Below are 26,487 nucleotides of genomic sequence, written 5' to 3' on the forward strand. Positions count from 1 at the left end.
CTAGATAGCAAGTTCCTCATAATTGATATTATAAGTAATACCCCAAACGACTTAATCGTGAGAGGGAGAAACTTAAGGTCAATTTGAGATAGAAGAAAACTTGGCTTACCTCTATACTTTAACAAACTTATCTTGGCAAATCAATCTAAAGATGGTGGTTGAGATACTATTAATTACTTTATTTTGGATCTAATTTGAAATCATCTTGATTTAGACACAAGAAAAACGCGAAAATAAATATCAATAGTTAACATTTTCTAGCCCCGTATGTTTGTAAATGAATAAAGTTTATAAAGCCAAACTTGTTTATTTCTATCACATGCTCTTATTTTTAATATGGAAATTTTTATTTTAGCATACTACGAATTATAGAAAGAGTAATCATTTTATTTGTTTGTAAAATGAGGTAAATAACATAAAAAAGAAGGTTCAGCGCAATGATGGTCAGTCAAGTAAGGTTAGGGTTCAGGATGATCATGTTCGTGCATACTTACCTGGCACAGGAGATACCGTGATCACGAAGGCGGTTTTCCCAGGGCGAGGCTCACCATTGCACTCCTGTGATGCTGACCCTTGCGATTAACCCAAATGTAAGAACATAAGAGAACATAAGAATGGAGGAAACTGTAGCGGGCCTATTGGCCCATGCTGGGCAGTCCTGTTTACACCCAACCCCTATTGCTTATATGAGCATCCAACCTATGTTTGAAGCAATTCAGCGTATTCGAGTTAATGATGATATTTGGTTACTTGTTCCATTCATCCACTACTCTGTTTCCAATCCAGTGTTTACCTATTTCACGCCTAAATCTAAATTTGTCTAATTTAAAACCATTGTTACGAGTTCGCTCCTGGTTGGATAATTTGAGTACCTTTGTAATGTCCCTTTGTTTAGTCCTGCCTTCCACTTATACACCTCTATTATGTCGGCCCTCGCTCTACGTCTCTCGAGGGAGTGCAAATTAAGATGCTTTAACCTGTCTCTGTACTCAAGGTTCCTAATGCCCGGGATTAGTCTTGTCATTCTCCTCTGAATTCTTTCCAAAGATTCTATATCCATTCTGTAATACGGTGACCAGAACTGAACTGCGTAATCCAGGTGAGGTCTCACAAGCGCAAGATTTAATCTTAAGATGACCTCGCTAGTCTTGTAACTAACACTCCTTTGTATGAACCGTGCACAATAGCCTTATTCTGAGCAAAAAACACATTGTTGCTTGACCCAAGGTTCTACTTATCATTACTCCTAAATCTCGCAGTCGGATTTCTCTATAGCATCGTTGTTCATCTGGTATCTGGTTTCCCTGTTTACATCTCCTATACTGAGTACTTTACATTTGTCCACGTTGAATTTCATCTGCCATTTTTCAGACCATTCTAAAAATTTGTTTAGATCTTCCTGTAGTTTTCCGGAGTCCTCGTCAGATTTAATTACACGTCCTATTTTAGTGTCATCAGCAAATTTACTTATGTTGCTGTCTATGCCGATATCTATGTCGTTTATGTATATAATAAATAATAATGGTCCAAGTACTGAGCCTTAGGGAACTCCGCTTGTGACGTTGCTCCAATGGGACTTAGTCTTAGGTGTCTTTCACTCGCTGTTTCCTGTTGTCCTTAACCACGCTAATCCATTTAAGGATGTCACCTTTGATGCCGCAGGCTTCTACCTTTCTAATTGAATAACAAGTGGGGACTCTGTCGAAGGCTTTTGCTAAAGTCGGATATACCACATCATAATTGTGCCCCTCGTCCACCGATTCGAAAACTGATGAAAAGAATGTTAATAGATTAGTTAGACATGAACGTCCGCTTGTGAAGCCATGCTGGGAATCATTGATCAATAGGTGCTTCTCCAGGTGATTTCGAATAGAGTTTGAAGTGATTGCTTCCAGTAATTTGCCTACTATTGATGTTAGACTGATTGGGCGGTAGTTAGAGGATAGTGATCTATCCCCCTTCTTGAAAATCAGTATTACATTCGCTATCCTCCAGGATTCTGGTACTACACCTGTTTTTAAGGACATGTTAAATAACTTTGCTAAGGGCATACTAAGCTCTTCCTTACATTCCTTTAATACTCAGCAAATATCTCGCCGGGACCAGGTGACTTATTAGGCTTTAGTTTGTCTATTTGCTTACTAACGTAATTTACTAGTCACTACTATCTCCTTAATTTGTTTCTTCACTATTATCTCTGAATAGAGTCGGTGCCTCGGTGTCATGTTTAGATTTTCGGTGGTAGCTTGTTGAAAATGTTTATTCAAATTATTTATATTTCTCCGTCGTTATCCAGTGAGCTGGCGAATCGTATTGGTCCAATCTTTCTCTCGTGTTTTTAGATTTGATACATTTGGTAGAATCCTTTGGGGTTTGTCTTCGCCTCCTTGCTATCCTTACCTCATTATTCCTCTTTGCTTTCCTTATCTCGGTTTTAACTCTACTCGCCAATACCCTATAATAGTCCCGGAGGTGAATTTCGCCACGATTTATCCTTCTACCTATAGCCTTCCTTTGGCCAATGATGTTCTTTAAATAATTATTTATTCATTTAGGGTCATTGTTGTCTGATCTGAGTTTTTTGTATGGTATGTTCTGCCTTTGTGCATTAAGTAACTCACTATTTAAATTATCGTGGAACTCGGCAATCTCAGATCTCGTTATCAGGTCGGTGTCATCTGTCAGGTTCACGGCCAAGCGTGACACCCCCTCTCTCAGCTGCCTCTTTAAACTGTCAAAGTTTGCCCTTCTGAAATCTGGTACTTTAGTGGAATTTTCCTTACGTCTGCCCTGAAAATCTAACTGGAATCGAATTTCTTTGTGATCGCTGTTTGCAAGTTCGTTCCCTACCTCGACATTGCGGTACTAATGAGGTTTTCTCTGTTCGTCAGAACTAAATCAGTATATTATTACCCCCGTGTGGGTTTCGGTTATATATTGACTTAGAAACAGTCCTGGATCGTCTCGAAAATCCTCTGATTCACAGTTACCCGTAGGACAGTCCAATGTTGGCAAGGTTAAAGTCGCCTACTATACAGACTTTGTTGACCCAGCCCTTGCCCTTCATGGAAGCCCTCGCCATTCATCCCAGATAAAGTCGGCTCATTGGCGTATCAAGATTGAAGTCTATATATTACCCCTGTGATTAATTTTTCCCGACCGTCGCTTAATTCTATCCAAATTGTTTCTGTATTCCTCTCAGTTTTTATTTCCTTATTTATTTCACACTTCAGATTATCCCTAACATAGATTGCTACTCCGCCTCCTTTTCTGGTCTGCCTATCGGTATGGAACAGTTTGTAACCCGCAATTTGGTATTCGACTGGTAATTCACGTGTGTCTAGGTTGATCCATGTTTCAGTGAATGCAATTATATCGATTTCTTCTGTACATACCAAGGCCTTAATATCATCCATTTTGTTTCTCATACTTCTACTGTTCGCGTAGTATACATTTAAGTTAGTCGTGTTCTGAGTCTTTCCCTTACCGCGTTTAGTTTTAAACTCCCTGTCTAATTTAGTTTTGTCATCATTCCTAACACTATTTCCCTGTAATCTTTCGCCTTGTTTACCCGCTCCCACTGCAGTCTCCTCCACCCCCGTGCTCCTATGTTCTCTTAGCAGTTTAAAGACTTCGATATCTCTTGAACTGCCCCCTCTAGAGCCCCAGCCAGGGTTGCTACTCCATCCCTAGACAGGTGCACGCCATCCCTAGCATAAAGGTCCCTTCTGCCATAGAAGTTGTCCCAGTTGTCAATGAATGGGACTGATATTGACTTGCAATATCTGTCAAGACGGTCGTTAACACCAACTGCCCTTGACAACCGTTCACTGCCAACTCTCCTTCTAGGCAGGACACCGCATATGATAGGGATCCCTCCCTTAGTCCTAATACGATCTATGGCTGCCTTGAACTTATCAAGAAGTTCCTCGCTCCTACACCGAGTGTGCAATTTTTGTTAGCGGGGGACTGCGTTCGCGCTATCCCCCTTATACATATCATAAGGGACTCTAAACGAAATATAAAGTAAGGTGCAGCGGCGTATTTGCACCGCTTAACAAGGTCTCTGTTAATAAATAGTACTTGATTTATGCTTAAGCGTCAGCGAAGAATTTTTTTCTACGCTACTTTTACAGGATTTGTATTTTGACAATTTTGTGTGAATGAAAAGATTTTCAAACTCTCCAATTGATGCCTAGTAACTCATAATACTGAAAGAAGTTTTTAATAGTCTGTTAGGAAAACGTGTTAATCTAAATTTTTTTCAGTATAATATCGAGACATTTTTTTGAGATTAAAAACTTTGATTGAGACAGAAAAAAGGAGTGTTATGTCCTCATGACACAATAGAGAACTTCAAAATATTAACTGTACTCATGTTGTGAAATGAGCCTGAACTTATCCTAATGTTATATCCAACGTTATCCTTGCCAGGTCCTAACACACCTCTTATCCATGTTTGTCACATCATACTCATGCATGTGTAACTCCGCATATTGTAACCTACCAAGGACCGAATAAACGGACAATTACATCCTGCTTTTTTGCAACCCAGAAAGAAGTTGCACATGTGTCTGACCGTGACATATATACAGCGATTATAAGACATTATATGCCCATGGCCATCTTTAAATAAAATGTAATATATTTGCTTAAATTTCTCCCCATGGGGAGTGGACCGATCCCGGAGATACTGCAATACCGGGCCGATCCGCGGCAAAGGTGGAGCAAGCCCCTAGCACTTCGCCATGATCCAAAAATCAGTTTAATATCGAAGATCCCACATGGGGATCGTATCAGATATTAAGCTGATAAGAACAGATTTTATTTAAAAGAATGATACATTGTTTTTTATTTACAATAGTTTGGGTATTCCAGTAATTTGTGACAATTGGCTGACTATCTATTACATTTTATACATAGTGTTCCTATTCCACTAACTAGAACCTATTCTTCTTCTATCTTGACTTTGGGTTTATTTCACCCTACATACTGTCTAGCACCTGAGGTATATTCTATATAAATCATTCTCGACCAGCGAATGGCATCACTTACACACAGTTTCCTGAAGAGGCGCAGGTATCCCTTTGATGCCAGTCTCTTCATCAGCTTCTCGTTCTCCGGGTCGTATGCTCCCAGGGGTCCCACTATGAATGCAGCCACCTTCACCTGCTGGTATTGCCTTCTCATCTCTGCTGCCAGTTCTGCATACTTTTCTTCTTTCCTCAGTCTTGCTTCTTTAAATGCCTCTTGTCCATTCTCGAATGGGCAGGTGACGTCGATCAGGATCACTTCTCGGTTCTTTTCAATCACCAGGTCTGGACGTCCATTGTCTGCTGCTCCTGGTACTCGTTCATTTGCCGACATGATCTTCCAATGTCGACCTTCTGCGGCTTTTCGTACTCTATCCACCAGGGCATTATGTCGCTTTTGCATGGCTCGAGAGTGTATCATGCAGTGGTTTACTACATGTGGGAGCGTTTCTTCTCTATTGCAACGACGACATCTCCGATCCCTATTCTGGCCTCGCTTCGCCAGTCTGCGAAGGTTGTATACGCTCCATTTCGAACAAATGCTGATGATGCTCTCTCTTGTGCTACGAGCTTCATCACTTTCCCTTGGTCAGGCTTATTCTGCAGAACTTCATCTCTCATCTGTCGTCGCTGGCTCCGGATGGTTTTGGCTACCTTCCTTCTATCTTTTTCTTCAATGATGGAGTCAGTGCATTTTATCTTGATGTTGTCTCCTCCCTCTGCTATCCAGGAAACCCCCATTCGGCCTGAGGCACACCTGGCTCTAGACAATATGGTTTGGTGGTCTCCTCCTCGCGTTTGCATCTCTCCCTGTGTTAAGTACATGCATGCGTCGGTCATGCTTGGCTCCTGTCGTGTTCTCATTGTTGCCACTCGCCGGCATTCTTCTCTGGCTATTTCCCTGACGTCAGGATCCGGTGACGTGAGTAATTTAAATGCGGTATCCACCAGGAAAATGTCAGAGTCTTCTGCCGCGAGTGGGACACCACACGCTCCAGCTTTACTGCTTCCATACAAGTACTCATTCGACGCTCTTGACGGTAGATGTAGCGTGTGTTTAAGCATTGTCTTCATTTCGTTGTCCAGGTGTGCCCAGTCTGTTTTCCTCAGTTGCCAAGTCCTCATTGCATGCACTCCTGCCGGGAACATGAATGTCTTGACTGCATCTATTCTCTGCCACGGTGCTAGCTTGCTTGTCAGTATTTTGGTCCCGAGTTGCATTAGTTCCTCTACTGTTTGGATGTTTGGCAGAAGATGGAACCCAACTGGTCGTCCCAAGAAGAGCGTTGCTTCGCCATCGCTCTTCCATTGGATGGGCGTTTCTCCCACGTAGAACTGTGTCTGGCGCATTCCTCGAGGTCTTCGTCCAGACAGGTGCAATGATGAGCTTTTGCTAGGATTTAGGTCCAGTCCCATCCTACTGCATTGTTCTGTTGCTATGTAGAGGAGTTGCTGTAGATTATCTTGCTGTTTTGTAATGATTGTTATATCGTCTGCATATGCTAAGCATGGGTGCTTGTGTTGTTGGTTCAGTATCATTCCTTCGGCCGCGATTTTCCGCAACAGTGGTTCGACCGCTATATTGAACAGGAGACCACTTATTGGGCACCCCTGTTGCACACCGCATTGCACTGGTATCTCTTCTGTTTCTCCTTCCTTTGTTAGTATTCTTGTCGTCTTGCCACTGATGATGTCTCCTGCTACTGTTTCAAAATCCCGTCCCACCCCTATACGGTTGAGCGCTCTTTTGATGAGGTCCAGTGACACTGAGCCAAATGCATTGGTCAAGTCGAGTACTGCTATGCAGGTATCGCCATTGTTCCGTCGTGCATCGTCCATGTGATGTTGAAGTATGTAGTTGTGTTCTATCACCCCATCACTTGGCATGAATCCTTTCTGTGCAGCGCACAGTACCTCGTTGTCAACGAGCCACCTTCTGAGTCGTGCTGTGAGGCATCCCGTGTACACCTTGTATATTGTGTGGCTCAGTGTTATAGGCCTCCAATTTGAAACGACTTCTGGGTTACCACCTTTTTTGGGGACAAGTATTGTTCTGTATCGTTTCCAGGAGTCTGGTATTCTCTTGGCTCTGAGACACACGTTGAATATGGCTGCCATAACTCGGCAGCTTGGGTTAGCCTTTCTCCAGTTCTCATATGATATTCTGTCTTCACCTGGTGACGAATTCTCTGCTGCTGCTAGTTTTGTAAATACTTCCTTCTCTGTGAAGGGCTGCATTTCCATCTCTGGTCTGTCGTATGGCGGTTCGGGAATGTGCTCCACGGTATTTAGATCACAATCCTTTTCAACCATCATGTGTTGGAAGTGTTCCTCTATTCTCTCCTTGCTTATTTCACATCTTGCGCCGTTCCCATCGGCAATTAGCCGTATTGCTCGGCGACGGTTGTATTTGTACAGCCTCTGGATCTGTTTGCAATCATTGACATCGGTGATTTTCCTGGTCGTGTTCTGTCCTTGAGAGATGTTTATCGTGTTTGCCGCTTGGATTGCTACCTCGATCTCAATCAGTACTTCTTCAAATCTTGCCCAGTCCGGGTTCCGCTGGATCTCATACACTGTGCCCAGAAACGGCTCTAGTATCCATGTCTCCTCAGCTTCATCTCGCTCTTCATTTGGTTCAGGAGTTATGCCAATCTGCTCCTGTATGTTGCCTTCACCACTTAGTGTTTGAGTTGCTTCACTTTGCGATAGTGGTGTAAGGGATTCACTGAGATTACTTTGGCTTCCTTCATTTGTTTCTTGACTTTGCATTATCTGTTCCCCTGTTTGGGTACTGTCTCCACCATGTTGTTCATCGGGGCTTAGAGGTGACAGTGGCATTCTTGGCATGTGCAAGAGGGGTGTCAGGTCCCCTGGGTGCTGTGATTCCTCTCTTGGTGAGGGTTCATTTTGGAGCATCTGGCTCGGCGTTATCGACCTCAGTCGCGTTTCTTGATCGTCTGGGCTCAGCGGTGACACTGGTGTACTTCTCCCAGAGACGGGGCGTGGTGTCTCTGGTCCTTCCACTTCTCCATCCCTGGGTGGAGGGGTCCATCTGTGCCTTTCTCGTTGCCCTTGTGTTTCTCTTTGCTGCTGTTGCTCGTAATTCTGTGGCTGCTCCCTCTGCTCGTTTTCCCTATTTTCCCCAACTTCCTGTGAGGGCTGGGCGCTTGCTGGATTGCCTTCAGCCTGTTGGTTCCCCTGTCGTTGCTCCGCCTGACGTTGGTTGTCTCTCCTCCTCCACTGCCGTACATGTGTTGCTACCTCGTGGTTATTCAATCCTCTCTTTGTTGGGGCAGAGTAGGGGTAGTATTGCACGTCGCACTGGAAACGAAAATGGGGAACCCTTTGCTCCTCCCTCATCTGCCTGTTGAGGATGCACGTGTGATTGCTTGGCCGGATAGTCAGTACCAGATAGCACCCTGCACACATGTTCATATATTCGTTGATTTTCTTGTTGTGGGCTTCCTTTAGATGTCGGACTAGTGATTGCTTGCAGCCAGACCACCCCGATGACGCACATTCCCATGGGCATCCCTGCGTCCTCTCTGTGCATTTGAAGGATGGTGGTGCAGGGAACCATATGGTCAGCATTCGGTTTCTTCTTTCCGGCTGTCGATCTCCTTCGTTTCTTCCCCTTGGCTCTTCGTCGTCCATCTTGCTTTACCCACACGAACACCCACACACACATGACAACCCCCTTACCAGGGTGTACCCGCACTATCACGGTATTCCTGGAGGATCGGCCGAGAGTTATGTACCGACCTCCCTTTCGCCATCACAAACCCACTCGATCGCAAGGTGATGGTTTACCGGGAAGGGACTTTGGGACGAATACACTTCTATGAGTGCAGGTCCCTCAGCCAGTACGAAGTACAGAGAGGAGGGAATAGCCACGTGTGAGAAGCACCCACGTGGGGTCCCGTGGACCAGGTTTGGGGCTTTGCAGGCCCCCCCGGTATGTTTCCTCTCACTGCATGGTATTAGTAATAACCACAGCAATGGAGAAATACCGGGTTCCCTGCTCGCCACCTAAAACAACAAAGGAGTAACTCTGTTACTTTCACCCCCAGAAAGTCCAAATCTGTGCTCTTCCTTCTATGTAAAAAAGAACACTGATTATGTACTCTCCATTAAGCTGATAAGAACAGATACTACACTTTGATCTTAGCCAAAAGGCCGAGAAGCGTACTACACTTTGATCTTAGCCAAAAGGCCGAGAAGCGATGACGATTGCTGTGTTGCAATCAAAGCAATGCACATTACACAATAACCTTACTTTAGTTTTAAATTGGTGCAACAAGAATTTATCTCGAGTTCTGTTTGCAGATAAATAGTCAAACTCCTTATGCATCAACACTAGTAATCTATAATAACAAAAACCGTAATTATATTACCAATTATTATACTATTCTTTACACTTCATTGTTATATTACCATTTACAATTTTTAGTTTTCCTTAATCTTAAAAAAAAATCACTTTTGTTCGTTATTTCTTTCTTTCATTCTTTCTTTCTTTTTTCTTTATGAACATTATTGACCAGTGTTAGTGAAGGAAGAAACTGGCATGTTTGAGGGACAGACTGAAGGACGCATACCCTACACTGTACTTTCCCCATGAAGAGATACGCCGGTTGCCAATGTTTTTTAACTATGATACCAACAATACACCCGCTGTTTTTGTTATTTTATTTTTTACATAGAAGCTGGAAAACTAATTTCCGTTGCATTATGAAAAGTATAAATTGCACTAAAAATGATAGTGCCTAAATGATTGGGACAATTACTTTATGAACCGTGTATGCCAACCTTCATGAAAAAATGAAGCTCCGCCCAGAGAAGTAGTTCCTGAAGTATTTGTAAAATGCTTACACAAGTATAAATATTTATTGCATATAATTGTAGAAAATTTGGAATTGTATCAATTTCTAGTTTGGTTATTAGTCAATTTTCCAATAAAATGATTCTGGGCTATATTGATCTCATTACGATGCCAAATAAAGTATTTCCACACTGTTCAGTTTTATATTAGGAGGGATAGCCCTCACTGGATAGCAAGTTCCTCATAATTAATAGATAAAGTACATAAGCAATATCCCAAACGACTTAATTGTGAGAGGAAAAAACTTCAGGATCAATTTGCTACAGAAGAAAACTTGGCTTACCTCTATACAAACTTATCCTGGCAAATCAATCTAAAGTTGATGGTTGAGATACTATTAATTACTTTATTTTGGATCTAATGGGAAATCATATTGAATTAGACACAAGAAAAACGCGAAAAAATTATCAATAGTTAAAATTGGCACTTCCAGATCCAATGCAGGAGGCAGTGCAGGCCCGCATCGATGCGTCTGAGCCTGTTGTTCGTGCTGCTCTTACCTCCCCTGCCCCCACTGATCATCCCATCACACAGTTCGAGCTTGACAGTGCTCGTCGCTCTAGAAAAGACACCTCTCCTGGGGATGATCAGATAACCTACTCCGTCCTCAACGCCTGTACTAATATTCCTAACGGCCCCTTGCTTGCTCTCTACAATATGTCTTATGAACATGGGGTTCTCCCGTCCAACTGGAAAAATGCCACTATTATCCCCATCCCTAAGCCGGGAGATCCTGGGAAATATCGACCCATTAGTCTTACCTCCTGTGTTTGCAAGATGATGGAGAGGGTACTCCATCGTCGCCTTCTTCACACCATAGGCGGCTTCCACAACTCCCTCAATGGTTTCATTCAACATCGCAGCACAGCACACTCCATTGCTTCCTTTTATTGCAATCAGACTGCCCGCGTCTCCGTCTTCCTTGATATCAAGTGTAATGAGACAAAACTCACAAGAAGAGAATTACATACATAAGTAGGGAGTATAGAGAGTAGGAATGTAAAGATAGGAAACTTGGTAGCGTGGCCTGGATGTTATTTGCACAGCGTCACTACGCTTATCTTATCTCGTATGTCAATACACATATATTACTTCTTAAAGGGACAACTTGTTAAACACCTCTTGATACAACTATTTATTACTTCACTCAATGACATGGACACATTAATATCACTATTATATCGGGGTACAAACACATCATGCTTTACGTTACTTGACACTGACTCTCGGACACACCTGAATGAATACACTTCCCACAGTAGGTAACTCACCCTAGGACGTTCTGACAAGACTCACGTGTACCCTGACGTAGGCCCAGTGAGTGCTGGCTGGGCTGCCTTCATCACAGGGAGAGTCTGCTTAGCTGGTGATGCTGTGGTCTGGTCGGGAGGTCTCCCTCCCGACCTGGGGAGGGGACGTGCGTGACTCTGCTTAGTGAACCGAGTGACGACCCGAACGGGAGAGAGATGACAGCAACCAGAATGAGAATCGTAATGGAATGGGAATCGACCCCCGAATGGTAATGCCCGTGGACGGGACTGTAGGGCCTTTATATGGGGTCGGCCCAGCCGGCTTCTGACCTCTAACAATTAACACTAAACTGGTTTGATCTGGATAATTGTGTGCAGGTGTGGTCCTGGCCAGGTGTCTTGGCTAGGTGCGGTTGTAGGTCACCGGCTCACGTCATTAGCGGGCCAGGTCAAGTCCCTTGGGTCGACCTGAGGTGTGTCAAATCGGAATGTGGTGGTACCACGAGGTCTGTGGTGTACTTGCTGTTATATGTGACATAATTCTGGGCTGTAAGGTTTGGTCTGACAATCACTCATTACACCTCCCGCCAAGACCAAAGCTTCATCGCAGAGACTGATGTCACATATAGACAGCAACATCACGTGTGGTATCAAAGATAATCCCTGGGGCGCTAACATAGTCTCACATTTACAACCAACAATCTCATAGGTGTATGTTTTTCTACTGGCGCTAGTTTGATCTGACAAAGCTCACTATACCTCCCGCCAAGATCAAAGCTTCTATGCCAGGAGAAAAAGGAAACATAGCAAGTGAACATAGAATGAAAAAATCCTTCATATGTAGCATAGTGTCCGAGGCAACCTTGCAAATCACATTCTACAAACAATAGCAGGTGTTACATTTCCTTATCAGCCCATGTCAAAATAATAATTCATCTCAGTCAGTAATATAGCTACAACATCGTGTTTCATATGAACTCATAGAAAAAAGTGAGACTAAAAAAAAGACATTCTTTGTAGTAAACATCAACAAAAATCAGAGAAAATACTTCAAAATACACAAAAAATGTTCCTACTTCACATATTAGGGTATTGATATCTTTTTATTATACATCAACAACATCAGTACATTAGTTGGGTCCAGCATAGCTCACGTCTTCCATCCAGCTGGTATCTGAAAAATAGGGGATGGCGGCAGCTCAGCAGCTGTAGTCGGTTGGTCCTTCATCATCGGCTTTCTTGTGATGTCAGGACAGCACATCTTCTGTCTTCTTTCTTCACATAGCACATCTTCTGTCTTCTGTCTTCTTCCTCCACATACCGCACCTTGTAGGTCGTTTCTCCACACCTTCTGACTTCTTCTCACTTCCTCCTGGTTTCTATACTCTTCCAGACGAGTTTTCTGTCCCATCTGCGTTCTTCCTCTTTACATCTTCATTTTCATATTCCAGATGAATTTTTCTGCTCCATCTGAGTTTCTTTATACATCTTCGTTTTCCGTCATATTCCAGATGAATTTTTCTGCTTCATCTGCATTTCTTCTCTGAAACATCATCATTTTCAACATATTCCAGACGATTTTCTGTTCATCTGCCGACGGCCCTCTCCGGCCGGGATGAAAGCCGGTCCACTGTTTGGGCTGTCGTCTCCTTAGATGACTGTAAGGCAGGTTCCGCGGACCAGGGCTCGCCCTCCGTACGTGAGTGTCGGCGAGACCAAAGACCGTCCTGTCTTACACCTTCCACAGTGGTGAATCCCTCCCTGGCTGGGCTCACCAGGGTTCGTTGTGTGGCGATCCATTCCACACTCCTTACTTCCTAAAGTAGAAAAATATAAAATCTTCTTAATCCTATACCAAGGGAGGACTTGAAAGAAGTGACGTGGTGTGTGGTGGGTTTCGTGCTGCCTTCATCAAGCTGCATTCATCACGCTGCTTTCATCATGCTGGTTCTTCTCTGCTCGTATGTACTGTGGTTGACGTCCGGCTGGCCATGGGTGGTACTGTGTGTGACATTTGACAGAGAAACAATCCTAAAGGGGTGATGGATTAGTTGGAAGTGCATTCGCAAAAAAAAAAGTTTACTTTATACGATAGGTCAATGTTTGGCAACTATCATTTCCGTCACGACAATGTTCTCATCAGGCTGGGTCGGGGAGTGAAGCTCTGCGCACTACACTAAATATCATTTATCACTGCGCGTCAAAGAGTACATCACAAATCATAATAGCATAAAAATACACTGAGTGAAGCTCTGCATTCATCGCAATATTACTTTATATTAACCATCATCATCAACACACAGCTTACGGGACAAAAGACGGGGGATTAGTGTGGTCAAGCGGCGGGGCAGGTCAGAAGGACGTGAGGTCACCCGAGCGGGGTGGGGCGAGGCAGGGCGGCGCGGGGCGAGGCGAGGCTGGCCAGGCCCAGCCAGGCTGGTGCGTTGCGGGTGAGGTGGGGAGGAGCCGAGGCGCGGTTGATCGGGCCAGACCTAGGCTTCGCGGGGCGGGGAGGTGCACGGAACGGAGGGGCGGGGCAGGGCAGGGCAGGGATGGGATGGGAGGAAGGGTAAGGAGGGTGAGGTAAGGATTAGGACAGGGAGGAGGATGTAGGTTAAAAGACATGTTAAGTTATAACAGTTAGTACAGACACCGCTTTCATCACTGAAACACAATGGCTACATTCAACACTGACCAACAATCAAACTGCACTTGGGCTACTGAGAATGCCACAGATAGCGGGTGACACTGAGAAATTACGTTAAGCACTGAACATATTTCTAGTAAAAATTCGCGCCTACCACGACGAGAGACATTTACTTGAGCTGTAACGGTGACACACTAGGACACTTTTCACGCTGCTACGCAGGAACTTCTTATCACGCACTTTTGAACTAACGAGCCAGGTGTTATGGCTAACCGAGGGAAGGCATGGGTTTACGTTAAGTACACTGTTACCAATAACAAGGGACGAGGGGAGCGTGGGTTAACGTCATAGTTCGCTGCCGCCAATGTAATGACTACGAAACTCACAAAAGAGAGGAGGAATATAAATAAGTAAGAATAGAGAGAGTAGGCATGTAAAGATAGGAAACTTGGTAGCGTGGCCTGGATGTTATTTGCACAGCGTCACTACGCTTATCTTATCTCGTATGTCAATACACATATATCACTTCTTAAAGGGACAACTTGTTAAACACCTCTTGATACAACTATTTATTACTTCACTCAATGACATGGACACATTAATATCACTATTATATCGGGGTACTAACACATCATGCTTTACGTTACTTGACACTGACTCTCGGACACACCTGAATGAATACACTTCCCACAGTAGGTAACTCACCCTAGGACGTTCTGACAAGACTCACGTGTACCCTGACGTAGGCCCAGTGAGTGCTGGCTGGGCTGCCTTCATCACAGGGAGAGTCTGCTTAGCTGGTGATGCTGTGGTCTGGTCGGGAGGTCTCCCTCCCGACCTGGGGAGGGGACGTGCGTGACTCTGCTTAGTGAACCGAGTGACGACCCGAACGGGAGAGAGATGACAGCAACCAGAATGAGAATCGTAATGGAATGGGAATCGACCCCCGAATGGTAATGCCCGTGGACGGGACTGTAGGGCCTTTATATGGGGTCGGCCCAGCCGGCTTCTGACCTCTAACAATTAACACTAAACTGGTTTGATCTGGATAATTGTGTGCAGGTGTGGTCCTGGCCAGGTGTCTTGGCTAGGTGCGGTTGTAGGTCACCGGCTCACGTCATTAGCGGGCCAGGTCAAGTCCCTTGGGTCGACCTGAGGTGTGTCAAATCGGAATGTGGTGGTACCACGAGGTCTGTGGTGTACTTGCTGTTATATGTGACATAATTCTGGGCTGTAAGGTTTGGTCTGACAATCACTCATTACACAAGGGAGCCTTTGATACGGCTCAGCCTGCCCTCATTTTAGCTGAACTTGCACGGTTAGGGGTTAAAGGGAGACTTCTACAATGGATCGCCTCTTACCTCACTGGACGTCAGGCCCGGGTTCGCGTTGAAGGCTCTATGTCTCCTGTTCAAGAAATGAACCTCGGCACCCCTCAAGGTGGAGTCCTGAGTCCCACCTTGTTTAACACTCTCATGCACTCCATTGCATCACTCCCGTGGCCGACAGAAGTTGTCCACTCAGGATATGCCGACGATGTCCTCCTCCAAGCCCCTGACTACCTCAGCATGCAGGAAGCCCTTGATCTGGTCTCCAGAGAGTGTGATTCACTTGGTTTCCTTCTTTCAACTGCGAAAACAAAAGCCATGTGGCACGGTCGTGTTGTACCTCCACCCCTTTTCTTATCAAGAACGCCCTTGGACTGGGTTAATGAGACAAAATACCTGGGTGTGTATGTAACTCGCACACGTTGTCAGATCCCTGAAGTCCGCTATCTTCGAGACATATGTTTTCGGCGTCTCGCTCCCCTCTCTACCATGTGCAGGGGTTCCCTTGGTGCCAGCATCCCTGTACTTCTCACCATGTACAAGTCTTTTGTTCGTTCCTGTGTCGACTACGCCGCCCCTGCCCTCGTCAACATTAGTCGGACTGCTGTCAACCGTCTCGAAGTTATCCAGAGGAAAGCTGCTCGTATCATCCTTGGGGCTCCTCAGTGGACACGCTCTACTTCTCTATATAACGAACTTGGTCTTTCCCCCTTACAGGATCGTGTCCAGGAGTTTTACCTAAAAACTGCCGTTTCCATTCTACGGGATCCTAGGGGCAACTATGTCCAAACCAACTTGACTACTGCTGTTCGAGACCGACCTCCATCTAGAAGACAGTGGCGAGGGTCACTCATCCGAGCCCTTCAGGAACACGACCTCCTGCCTGATATTGTTGTCACCCCTGCTGTTGGTTCGTCTCCTTCTCCCTGGCTGGATTTTCAACCTGAAGTGATTGCCCTCGGTGGACCGCTCCCGAAATCCCAGGTGAACCCTGTTATTCTCTGCAAATACCACCTCTCCAGGATCGCTCACTGGTCCCCAGGTAGGGTCGTCCTCTACACTGATGGTTCTGTTGACCCCGCTACAGGTAGGGCCGGGGCTGGTGTCTACATCTCCCGTCCTCATGCCCCTGAGCCTATCAAACTGTCTCTCAGAGTTTCTGACGGGGCATCCTCCACTCAGGCTGAACTAATAGCCCTCCTTGCTGCCCTTCTCGCTGAGGAAGAAGCAGATGGTTTCTGCCCCTTGCTTGTCTGCTGCGATTCCAGGTCTGCTCTCGACGGGATCGCATTTGGATCTGGGGAAAATAAGGACCTCATCCTCCGAATACGAGGGTTAACATCCACACTTCAGGATGAAGGCCGTCCTGTGACATTCCTATGGATACCTAGTCATGTCGGTATCTTGGGGAATGAGGCAGCAGATGACCTTGCCAAGACTGGCTGCAACAAGGCCACACCTGACTACGTTGTTCCTCGAACACTCTTACAGATTAGGACCCAAATCCGCCGCAAACAGAGAGAAGCTCGGGAAGCAGCCATCCCCCTGGACTCCCCGCCCACATGGTACGATGTCCTCCGTAAACTTCCTGACTTCTCGTACGTCTACGGGAAAGGGTCGCGGAAGGGGGACGTGATTGCTGCCCGTATCATCATTGGGTATGACTTTGCTTGGGAGATTGGTATCCCACATCCCCTGAGCAACGCTCTTGTGCGTTATGCAGAAGACCCGACAGCCGCACCCTTATTCACTACCTCCTAAGATGTCCCCACACACAACGCTTCCGTGACGCCTGCTGGACCACCACTCCACGACCCCCTGACGGAGACACGATGATCCTCCCAATACTGGCCAGATATTTTGTAAATAATATTAATTATGTGATAAAGGAACATCCTTCCTTCCTTAGGCTTTAGTAAGCCCCTTTATAATATTTATACTGTATATACTTTTCACACTTGCCAGATGCTTCTGGTGTTATTGTACAGGGGTACCTAGTGACAGCACTAGGATCCCGCTTCCTCTATCAAGGAATAAACAATTGAAATTGAAATTGAAATTGAAATAGTTAAAATTTTCTAACCCCGTATGTTTGTGTTTTGATGGAAATGAATAGTTTATAAAGCCAAACTTGTTTATTTCCATCATATGCCTCTCACTTTTAATGTGACAATTTTTATTTTAGCATATTAGGATTATATAAAAAGTTATCATATAATTGGTTTATAAATTTAAATCAATAACATAAGAGAGATGGTTCAGCACAATGATAGTCTGTCAAGTTAGGTTAGGGTTTAGGATGAACAATTCAGGGCATACTTACCTGGCACAGGAGATACCGTGATTACGAAGGCGGTTTTCCCAGGGCGAGGCTCACCATTGCACTCCTGTGATGCTGACCCTTGCGATTAACCCAAATGTGGTTAACTCGAGTGCGCAATTTTTGTTAGCGGGGGACTGCGTTCGCGCTATCCCCCTTACACAATTCATAAGGGATTACATAAGAAATATAAGGTACAACGGCGTATTTTTACAGCTTAACAAGGTCTCTGTTAATAAATAGTACTTGATTTATGCTTAAGGTCAGCAAAGAATTTTTTTTCTACGCTACTTTTATATGATTTATATTTTGACAATTACGTGTGAATGAAAGATTTTCAAACTCTCTAATTGATGCCTAGTAACTCATAATATTGAAAGAAGTTGGTTTTTTTTTAATAGTCTGTATCACACTCGACAGTCACTCACTGTCACAGCAATGAAAGAAATCTATCATGATCTTGTTTACCAACACCTGATACACTGTCACACAGTATGAGGGGGGGGGGGCCTCTAGCTCTTCAAAAACATAATCTCTGGTTACTGCACAAAAGAGAGTTGTACGGACAATGACCTACTTGAAAAAAAAACCAGATCACACAAATAAAAAATTAGCTATATTGAAAATTTTTAAATTCGAAGATGTTAACACATACTGCTGTGCCCCTTTGTTTACAAATCTATCAATCACTTTTCATTCGCCTCTACCGCCGTGGACTTCCCCGAGTGTTGATGTTGTCGTCCACACCTTCCCTGGTCGTAAATCCACCCAACTGCGGTATATGCTCAAACTTAACTGCCTTGAGCAGATTAATGATGTCGCCTCCTCTCTTAAGACCTCCCACCCTCCTATCCTCGTCTACTGTGATGGGTCTGTTACCACGCTGGGCAGCGCTGGGGCAGCTGTGTGGATTCCTGAGCGCCAGGCCTGCTGGAAAATCAGGGTCCACGACTGGGCCTCCTCCACTGATGCTGAAAGCATAGCTATCCTCGCGGGCATTCATGAGGTGGCGACCTACTGTATGCTCGCACTGAACGCTGGAACCTCCTTATAATCAGTGACAGCACTTCGGCGCTAGCGAGGCTCAAATTAGCCTCCCCCTCCTCCCCTGCCGCCCAACACACCCTAGCCGCCGTCGCCGGGCTAGAACAAACTGATGATATCCGTGTCAAGTTTATTTAGATCCCGTCACTTATAGGAATAACTGCCTGTGACACTGTAGATCGGCTTGCCAAAGAAGCTACACAAGAAGAAGATATTGAAGCCGCTCTCGCCCTCTCCTTGGGTCATCTCAAATCTCGCATACACGCCACACAACGAGAGGCATTCGATGAAAATTGGACACACCTGAAGCAACGGGGTAGCGTCACACTATGTCACTATGACGCTGTAACCGGTGACGACAACCGCCACTACAAAGAGTATCAATCCCTGACTCGATCTCAACAGATTATGTACATGAGACTGCACCTAGGGTACAGATACCTATGGGAGTACATTGGCAACCCTGAGCCTGGCCGCACTGTTTGTAAACTTTGTGGCCAACCCGACTCTCACACCCTCTCTCACTACATCCTCACTTGCCCTATGACCACCTCCTACAGGTCCCTAGCTGTTACCAACACCTCTTCACTCCCTGACCAGATATCCCTCCTCCTAGTGACAGGCCTGGCATTTGACATTATTAGGGACCTGCCACGCTTTGCCATAAACAGATGAAATGTACCGGGAACTTTCCCCCCACGCACTCATCATTCTCTCACTTTATGTAACTTGACAAAACCTATGACCCTTCAGGCTTTTACCCCTTAATGCACGAGTCATAAAGGCAAGTATGAACTTTGCATACTTCCCAGATGGGCGCTGTAAATGCTTCTGCGCTTCACCTTGCACAGGATGTAAGGGGGTGCCCAATAAACTATCCCCCTCGGGGGCAAATCTGAATCTATCAATCACTTGCTTGACAATAATTATTTCCAGTTCCGGTATAATCAGAGATACAACTTAAGGCACCCAGAGCTACTCCTCCATAAAATATCACGGTGTGAAGGTGTGGAACAACTTACCCCCACACATCCGAGCAAAGCCTACTCTCCCTTCCTTTAAATCATCTCTTAAAAAAAATCTATTGTCTAAGTATTAATATTTCTTGTAACACCTACTATATTTACAGTACCTGCTTTTATTGTATCATCAAAACCGTTTTATCGGAAATTATCATGAAAATAGATAAGTAATTAACATTGCAATAAACATAATTGCCAACGAGACATAATCATGTTCTGTCCTCTTGTTCAACCTTATTACTGTACAACCCAATTGTAGTTGGGTAGGAAACGCTAATTTTCAGCAAATCAGCTCAGCTGGGGCGCCTGTGGGTAGAGCTGTACCGCTCTTGCCTCGCAAGCCAGTTGTCACGTGTTCGATTCCCGGGTCGGTGGAAATTTGTTCCGACACACTTGCCAGCTTCCCTTGGTCCTTGGTCACCTGGCAGCAAAGTAGGTACCTGCTATAAATCGAAAGTTGCGAATTCGTATTCAGGGAAAGTTGTTTGAGCTTCCAATAACTTGCTTTGACATAAACCACTGACTCTTCAGGCTTCTACGCCCTTGACTCTTCAGGCTTCTACGCCCTTGACTCTTCAGGCTTCTACGCCCTTAACTCATGAGACATATTCCTCCTACACCGTCTTCCACCTTCTTGAGCCAATGGCTCTCTTCTCTCCATCCCATCATCATCATCAACCATGAACTTAGCATGCTTCCCTGTTGGGCGCTGTAAACGCTTCTGCGCTTCACCTTAAACATGGATGTAAGGGGGTGTCCAATAAAAAAAACAAAAAAAAACAGCTCAGCGGCACCTTTCGCGTCACACTTAGAGGTCACGGTGATTGGCTAAGATGTAGGCACATAGGCAGGCTCTTTTTGGTGTAATATGCCTCTATAATGGCTTTTTGGCAGGAATATTGTCTAAACTAGATTCTCATAGATTTTCTCTAAAACATGACAATTTACATGGCACTGTTACAGAAGCATTTTTTTCCTATGTTTTTTTGTTTTTTTTTACGTTATCAAACTTGACTTGAAGCCTGTAGATAAGGATGAAGGGCTAATATTTGTTGCTGGGTTTTTGTTGGAAGTACTTTGGAAGTATTGGGGCGGGGGGGGGGGTTAGGTGGACGTAAATGAGGGGAAAGTTTGAAGGAAATTAGGAGAGTAAAAGTATCCGGGCTCAACTAGACATGCTGTATTTTAAAATTCTTTATTGATCTTTTATACTAATAATTTAAGTTGTAGCTCGCTAGCTTTTGACTTTTCTTCTCGTTCATGTTTTGATATAACAGTAGATAGTATTTCAAGCGCTATAATAATTATTTAATGTTTTTTTTTTTGTTTTTTTTTTTAAGATTTATTGGACTGCTACTCCTGCGGACCTGAAGTTACCAGTTTCATACAGGCGTAATAGTGGTAGGTAGACATGAGAGACCGGTGGTTATCACCATTAAAATAACTTATATTACATAAGAATAAAAGCATTTCTATAATCAAGATCCAGGTTTATTTTCATTATATTAGATTACTATTAATTATGACTAAACGGTTGCACAATGAGGGCCATATTATAAAACAGAACATTTATGAACTAAGTTATGCCCTTAAAGACCTTAGTTGAAGCGCAGTCATAACATTGTAACAATAACATTCTCGTTGATTTGCTATATTTGTTCAGATTTAAAGGAATTATGTAAATTAAATCCTCTTAAAGAAAATCCACATTAAGTAATACCTCTTTTGACTGCCAATCACGGTAGTCTTAAATGTTACGAAGGACTTGTAAATCTTATTTTAAAACTCTTCTAGACACTGGACAATAAAACCTTTAATGGCTTTCTTGACTGGAACTACAACTCCAAGTATGTTCTAAGTTAATGTTTGTTGGGGTCTTGAACAACTTTGCGACCATAGCTCTGGTTTCCCTTCAAAACGCATAAATCTTTCGCCTTTTACTAAAGATTTCCGTGGGGGGGAACAACTCAATGAGTCTTAATTAATTTTTTCTTAGCCCATTCACATGGGCTCACAAAACTAATTCAAATTAGCTGAAAATAATCATACAATGTCGTAATCAAGTGTATGTGATCTAATGTAGTAAAAAAAAAAATCTATTCACATATACAACGTCCTGGATGGAACAATTTTCCCGACTATTACAGATCTAAATCAGGTTGGGAGAATACAGATCTGTCATAAAATTAATTTCATGCACTTATTAAAAATTGCTCTAGACTTCAAACAAACCAAGGGTACCTAGGGACAGCACTAGGATCCCGCTTCCTCTATCAAGAAATAAAAAATATTGAAATTGAATTGAAATCTGTAAACCTTTTGAGTTCCCTACTTGAAATATTTGTTCTCTAACCACTTCGGGAGAACGGAGTCCTCCGGAGAGACTCAGGTATTCCAAAATACCGCACAGGGTGTTCATGAAATTTGAATTGGTGAGAGAACACCCTTACTTTGCGTCAACTTAGAGATGTCTGATTACAGATGAAGCGTTCAAGATCCTTTGTGGCTGATGTTGAAAGCTTCTATTGTATTTAATGTTAGTGAAATTGTCAATATAAGTCAGGGTAGAATCTACTTTAAGAATGAGGTATCATTGACGTCATCCCTAGAGATGCCAGTAATTGTTAACTGTGGCTGAAGTCACCCCCTTTTCATATATGAACATCACAGAATCTGATGTTCATGGTGAAATTGTTGTAAGGGTGTTAATTAAGAAATTAATTAATTATCCTGAAGGGGACTCTCACGCCACGTATCTCTGAAAATCTAACGGTGTAACCTAATACTACTTGTCTAACGCTCCGGAACGTTCACCAGGGACTGCCATCTTGAACCTTGAAATCAATTTAATTCTGGTCTTCGATAGCTCAGTCACAGCGAAGTTTGTAAAAAGGATCTTAGGAAAGTAAAATGAGTTCGTAGTCTCATTTTCACGTAGTTGATTGATACGTTTATTGAGATAAAAAAAAATACATCTCAAAGGGATGAAGTGACTTAAGTCATCCGCCACCCCAGTCCAGGAATGTCCCTCTCAGGACTCACATAAATCCCTAATACAAATATATCTTGTATAGTACATAGTTATATTCCAGATGCAAAATTTCTATATTTCTTGAATATTTCATCTACTTTCCTATTTTTAAGCATCCATTCTATTTGCTTGGAGACATTATTTATCTGGGCATTTCTATATACATTAAGAAATGGGCATCCCATGTGGCAGGGTATGGGACCTGGATGTTCTACAAACTCTACATTCCATATCCCGTTCACTTCTCTCGGCTCCAAGTTCCTAGTAATATTTATACCCTAATCTTAACCTCATACACACCGAATCTTTCCACCTGCTCCTCTCTTTCCTATTTGTAAAATTTGTGTTCATGAGAACATGATAGTAATGTTTCATTGTTTCACTTTTCTCATATATTTCATTCCTTTTTAAATTATCTTCTATTGATTGTATTTTCCGCAATTTGCTCATAATTTTTTCAAAGTTTTAATACATATTATGTCAATCTCGGCCTTTTCCATGACTCTTTTTGCTATTATATCTACTGCTTCATTAAGACCAATCCCCACATGTGAAGGGGCCCATACAAATCGAAAACTATGGCCTTTTTTCCTTATTGTATTTACAATTTTTCTACATAAACCAATAATGTGTTCAAAGACTGAACTCCCGCTGCTCAAAGAATCTAAAGCTGCCCTACTATCAACAAAAAAATATATCTCTTTATTCCTCTTTACAACATTTTCTAATCCTACTAACAATGCATATAACTCGGCTTGTGTTGATGATCTAAAATTGCTCGGCCGTTGTCCAATTTTCGTGTCATCAGTACCTTGTTCTGTGTACTGGTTTATAAGGATCCCACACCCTGCCCTGCCACTTGACACAACTGAACCGTCACAATATACATGCAAGGTGTTTATTTTATGCAAATTACTAATCTTATTCCCATAAACCACTTGCAAGTACAGTATTTTAAGTAAAAGATTGAACTTGAGAAACTTTGGATTGAAATATACTGTACTGTTTTATATTACGTTAAAATAATGATATTCTTTCAGTAAAATCCCCAGACAGGTTTACAATTCATTTCGGTAATGGTGGAGCACACGCTTAGCTCCAGATGGGTTTTATGAAATAGCACCAAAACTTCTATTTACACGAAAATGGAAACACTGCGCAGAAGATGATAATGATATGGAGAGAAGTGAGCCGTTTGCTCAACAACAACAGAAGATCGCGGAAAGGTGTTATCACTACCAGAGACACGACCTTCCTCAAACCAAAACTGACGAAAAAACGCTATATACTCCAAGAGGACTCCCGGTGCTCACCTTAACCGCGGAGCCGGGAACATTTCACCAGGGGGAGCGCAGTAGTACTTCCGAGCATCAAGCTCGCTCACCGAAACCACTAACGTTGATGAAGGACCAAAAGGACGACCTGCCGAGGTCCGAGGGCTAGGTGAGAGAACTGTTAGAAAATATGAGGTTCTCCCAAAGGCCGACGCCGAAGTTCAGCGGAGGAACTTGTGGTGAATACTGGAAGCTCAAGGAACCCTTCCAGCGACACGTTGGGATGCCGCAGATACTTGATGCTTTGAAATTAGAGACACTCTTCGTCGATTATGCCAGCTCCGCTAAGGACGCTCTGCGAGGATGCCTGCAAATACAAAATCCCAAAGCATGGTACAATGAAGCACCCACGTGGGGTCCCGGGTTACCTTTCCGGTTCCGGGACCAGGTTTTGGGGTACCCCCGGTATGTTTCCTCTCACTGCATGGTCTTAGTAATAACCACAGCAAGGGAGAAATACCGGGTTCCCTGCCCGCCTCCTAAAATATAGTATAGTCAACTCTCATACTTTCACCTCTTAGAAAGTCCAAATCTGTGTTCTTTCTTCTATGTAAAAAGGACACTGATTATGTACTCCCCGTTAAGCTGATAAGAACAGATACTACACTTTGATCTTAGCCAAAAGGCATCCTGTTGGTTCCGCTGTCCTTGCTCCACCTGACGTTGATTGTCTCTCCTCCTCCTCCTCCACTGTCGGACATGTCTGGCTACTTTGTGGTTGATCAAGCCTCTCTTTGTTGGGGCAGTATTGCACATCACACTGGAATCGAAAATGGTAAACCCTTTGCTCCTCCCTCATCTGCCTCTTGACGATACATTCGTGATTGTCTGGCCGGGAATTCAGTACAAGATGGCATCCAGCACACAGCTCAGCCAAAAGGCCGAGAAGCAGGTCCCGCAACTAGTACTAAGTATGGAAGTAGCAAAAGAGAGAAATAAGAATATATTTTATTTAAAAGAATGATACAGAGTTTTTTATTTTCAATAGTTTGGGTATTCCAGTTATTTGTGACCATTGGCTGACTATCTATTTCATTTTATACATAGTGTTCCTATTCCACTAACTGGAACCTATTCTTTCTTCTATCTTGACTTTGGGTTTATTTCACCCTACATACTGTCTAGCACCTGAGGTATGTTCTATATAAATCATTCTCGACCAGCGAATGGCATCACTTACACACAGTTTCCTGAAGAGGCGCAGGTATCCCTTTGATGCCAGTCGCCTCATCAGCTTCTCATTCTCCGGGTCGTATGCTCCCAGGGGTCCCACTATGAATGCAGCCACCTTCACCTGCTGGTATTGTCTTCTCATCTCTGCTGCCAGTTCTGCATACTTTTCTTATTTCCTCAGTCTTGCTTCTTTAAATGCCTCTTGTCCATTCTCGAATGGGCAGGTGACGTCGATCAGGATCACTTCTCGGTTCTTTTCAATCACTAGGTCTGGACGTCCATTGTCTGGTGCTCCTGGTACTCGTTCATTTGCCGACATGATCTTCCAATGTCGACCTTCTGCGGCTTTTCGTACTCTATCCACCAGGGCATTATGTCGCTTTTGCATGGCTCGAGCGTGTATCATGCAGTGGTTTACTACATGTGGGAGAGTTTCTTCTCTATTGCACCGACGACATCTCAGATCCCTATTCTGGCCTCGCTTCGCTCCATTGACGGGGAATAGGTTCAGTCTTGCTCGGTGTATGAAACGCTAGTCTGCGAAGGTTGTATACGCTCCATTTCGAACAAATGCTGATGATGCTCTCTCCTGTGCTACGAGCTTCATCACTTTCCCTTGGTCAGGCTTATTCTGCAGAACTTCATCTCTCATCTGTCGTCGCCGGCTCCGGATGGTTTTGGCTACCTTCCTTCTATCTTTTTCTTCAATGATGGAGTCCGTGCATTTTATCTTGATGTTGTCTCTTCCCTCTGCTATCCAGGAAACACCCATTCGGCCTGAGGTACATCTGGCTCTAGACCAGATGGTTTGGTGGTCTCCTCCTCGCGTTTGCATCTCTCCCTGTGTTAAGTAAATGCATGCGTCGGTCATGCTTGGCTCCTGTCGTGTTCTCATTGTTGCCACTCGCCGGCATTCTTCTCTGGCTATTTCCCTGACGTCAGGATCCGGTGACGTGAGTAATTTAAATGCGGTATCCACCAGGAAAATGTCAGAGTCTTCTGCCGCGAGTGGGACACCACACGCTCCAGCTTTACTGCTTCCGTATAGGTACTCATTCGACGCTCTTGACGGTAGATGTAGCGTGTGTTTCAGCATTGTCTTCATTTCGTTGTCCAGGTGTGCCCAGTCTGTTTTCCTCAGTTGCCAAGTCCTCATTGCATGCACTCCTGCCGGGTACATGAATGTCTTGAGTGCATCTATTCTCTGCCACGGTGCTAGCTTGCTTGTCAGTATTTTGGTCCCGAGGTGCATTAGTTCCTCTACTGTTTGGATGTTTGGCAGAAGATGGAACCCAACTGGTCGCCCCAAGAATAGCGTAGCTTCGCCATCACTCTTCCATTGAATGGGCGTTTCTCCCACATAGAACTGTGTCTGGCGCATTCCTCGAGGTCTTCGTCCAGACTGGTGCAATGATGAGCATTT

The 26,487-nt window shown here is 44.0% G+C and overlaps 3 non-coding genes and 2 pseudogenes across 3 annotated transcripts; 3 read left to right on the forward strand and 2 right to left on the reverse strand.

Moving 5' to 3' along the window:
• Nucleotides 1–486: 486 nt before the first annotated feature.
• On the forward strand, nucleotides 487–652 carry LOC121876431. The gene has a single exon (XR_006090764.1). It is a non-coding gene; the product is annotated as a U1 spliceosomal RNA (small nuclear RNA).
• A 4,016-nt stretch (nucleotides 653–4,668) lies between these two features.
• On the reverse strand, nucleotides 4,669–4,841 carry LOC121876432 (annotated as a pseudogene).
• Nucleotides 4,842–9,104: 4,263 nt separating this feature from the next.
• On the reverse strand, nucleotides 9,105–9,224 carry LOC121876433 (annotated as a pseudogene).
• Nucleotides 9,225–17,455: 8,231 nt separating this feature from the next.
• On the forward strand, nucleotides 17,456–17,618 carry LOC121876430. Its single transcript, XR_006090763.1, has one exon. It is a non-coding gene; the product is annotated as a U1 spliceosomal RNA (small nuclear RNA).
• Nucleotides 17,619–21,422: 3,804 nt separating this feature from the next.
• On the forward strand, nucleotides 21,423–21,538 carry LOC121876434. Its single transcript, XR_006090765.1, has one exon. It is a non-coding gene; the product is annotated as a U5 spliceosomal RNA (small nuclear RNA).
• The last annotated feature ends 4,949 nt before the right edge of the window (nucleotides 21,539–26,487 follow it).

Source organism: Homarus americanus, unplaced genomic scaffold, assembly GCF_018991925.1.
Source record: "Homarus americanus isolate GMGI-L3 unplaced genomic scaffold, GMGI_Hamer_2.0 scaffold9603, whole genome shotgun sequence".
NCBI classification, from domain to species: Eukaryota; Metazoa; Arthropoda; class Malacostraca; order Decapoda; family Nephropidae; genus Homarus; species Homarus americanus.